Below are 2,849 nucleotides of genomic sequence, written 5' to 3'. Positions count from 1 at the left end.
CTGCCTTTTCTAAAACCAGCTTGAACATCAGGAAGTTCACAGTTCACATATTGCTGAAGCCTGGCTTGGAGAATTTTGAGCATTACTTTAGTAGCGTGTGAGATGAGTGCAATTGTGCGGTAGTTTGAGCATTCTTTGGCATTGCCTTTCTTTGGGATTGGAATGAAAACTGACCTTTTCCAGTCCTGGGGCCACTGCTGAGTTTTCCAAATGTGCTGGCATATTGAATGCAGCACTTTCACAGCATCATCTTTCAGGATTTGGAATAGCTCAACTGGAATTCCATCACCTCCACTAGCTTTGTTCATAGTGATGCTTTCTAAGGCCCACTTGACTTCACATTCCAGGATGTCTGGTTCTAGGTCAGTGATCACACCATCGTGATTATCTGGGTCATGAAGATCTTTTTTGTACAGTTCTTCTGTGTATTCTTTCCATCTCTTCTTAATATCTTCTGCTTCTTTTAGGTCCATACCACTTCTGTCCTTTATCGAGCTCATCTTTGCATGAAATGTTCCTTTGGTATCTCTGATTTTCTTGAAGAGATCCCTAGTCTTTCCCATTCTGTTGTTTTCCTCTATTTCTTTTCATTGATCAAGCTATAGAAGCTAGAAATCCTGTGTACATTGGGTCACAAGATAATCATAATTCTTAACTGTTGTAGTCACACTCACATCTGGATATTCTATAGCCTTAAACTAAGTTGCAAAAAAAAAAAAAAAGTCACTTCTCCTTATATAACATATTAGGACAATATAGAATGTAAAAAGGAATAATGTGCCAGGACAAGTGAATATGAGACTGGTTCCAAATATTTCTGCTGTCTTTCTCACCCATTTTATGTCACTTTTCCTTCAACTTGCATTTTTTTGGTCAGAGGTCTTTAGTTAATTGTGTTACGCAAACCCACATTCCCAAAGGCCTGAGTTTCAGTAGTATTGCCATTATGGAGTTGAAGATTTTTCACTAACTTTTATGTCTAGATCTGGATGTAGTAAGAGGCACATCCAGTGATTTTGAATTCTAACCATAATTCCAGCTGCCCCATGGTTATTTATTTATTGATATGCCAAAATGATAAGTAATTTAGAATACATATAAAATATGACATTGAGCTAGACGCTAAATATGAAGATTTGCCAAGAATAAACTAGTTCCTCAGAATGGGGTTGGCTATAAATATATAAAAACCTTCTGATTAATGGAAAGGGTAGAGTGATCACAACAACAAGAACAAGGAAAGAACAACAAAGACAATTGGGAAAGAACTGTAATTGAAATATTGTAACACTCAGAATGCACTGAAACTGTGCTCATGCTTAGAGGGTAGCAAGTGAATGTGGCCTTTTGGCTTTGAGATGGTCATGGTGTTCCAGCTTTACTCATAATTGATCATGCTGACTCCAGAGTGGAAAATAGATCAGAAGAGAAACAGTCTGAAAGCACAACACATGTACTCTTATTTATGAAGATCTTCAATATAATTTTCTTGTCTTCAATAAGATCTTCACTCACATTTATACATTCTAGCATGTAGTTTTCGATAAGTATCTTATCAAGCAATGGGGGTATATAGCTACTCATAGAAATGAAAGGATCTGGTTGAGTATCATAGTTTATAGGTTCTAACGTCCAGTATTAGTATCTTTTTTTTTTTTTTTTTTTGATGTCTGATCTTATTTATTTGTTACTCTTAGAACATCTCAGTTTTGACTGGACTCAGAAGTAGAAGCTCTCTTCTACAAGAGAGGACAGCCTCTGTCTCTTGGCAATCTGTTCCTGCCATTTTTCTTTGGCCTCTTTCATTCTCTTGGCGAAAAGTTTAGCATATTCTGCAGCCTCTTCTTTGTTTTTCTTAGTACGCTGTTTCTTCAGAGCAATACGCCGGCGTTTGTGCTGCAGAACTCGTGGAGTCACGAGATGCTGAATCTTGGGTGCTTTAGTCCTAGGTTTCTTACTGTCTTTGTTTAGGGGCTTTCGTACAACATATTGGCAGATATCATCTTCTTTAGAGAGACTGAAAAATTTGCGGATTCTCCTAGCTCTTTTTGGACCCAGGCAATGAGGCACTGAAGTATCCGTGAGTCCAGGAATATCCTTCTCCCCTTTTTTCACGATGACCGAATTGAGAACACTCAGATTGGCATCCACAATGCAACCCCATACAGATTTTTATGCTTTCTCTCTCCAGTCCTCCTTGGTCTGTAACAGGAATGTCCCTTACTCAATAGCAGGTGAACTTGGCCATGGGTCAAGACACCCTGCTTCATGGGGAAACCCTGCTTATTGTTCCCGCCACTGATTCGGGCCACATAACCCTTCCATTCTTCACCCAGAGCATCAGCAACAACTTCTGTGGCCATATGCTTCTCGCAGAAGGTACAAAGTTTTCGTTCATTGTCCACTTCAATGAGCTTCTGGCAGCCAGTTGCTGGGAAAGAGATGTTCAGCTTCATTCTGAAGTGGTTGACAGCCTCCGAGGTGCCACAAAAAAGAGCCAGTATTAGTATCTTTGAAGGTTTGGAAGGCAAGAAAAGGAACAAAGACCCCCAACAGTAAGAAGTAACAGTATACAATTTTCTCAAGCCACTCATAGTTGCAAATCACTTGATGTAACAAAGTTCTTTTTCTAGTATATGAGTGTGTACAGATTTTGTAAGCTGTATGTATAGATTCTGTATGATCTCTGGGTCAGGAAGATACCCTGGAGTAGGAAATGGCAATCCGCTCCAGTATTGTTGCCTGAAAATTCCATGAACAGAGGAGCCTGGCGGGCTACAGTCCATGGGGTCACAGTCAACCACAACTGATCACCCATGTCTCTATTTAATAATATATGCTGCTGGTGT

At 39.5% G+C, this 2,849-nt stretch overlaps 1 pseudogene; it reads right to left on the bottom strand.

The window, feature by feature from the left end:
• Nucleotides 1-1,719: 1,719 nt before the first annotated feature.
• LOC102279170 (small ribosomal subunit protein eS6 pseudogene) lies at nt 1,720-2,456 on the bottom strand (annotated as a pseudogene).
• Nucleotides 2,457-2,849: the final 393 nt, after the last annotated feature.

This window comes from Bos mutus, chromosome 5 (assembly GCF_027580195.1).
Source record: "Bos mutus isolate GX-2022 chromosome 5, NWIPB_WYAK_1.1, whole genome shotgun sequence".
In the NCBI taxonomy this organism is placed as follows: Eukaryota; Metazoa; Chordata; class Mammalia; order Artiodactyla; family Bovidae; genus Bos; species Bos mutus.
Note: the sequence above shows the minus strand (reverse complement) of the source record. Positions and strands in the feature narration are given on the sequence as shown.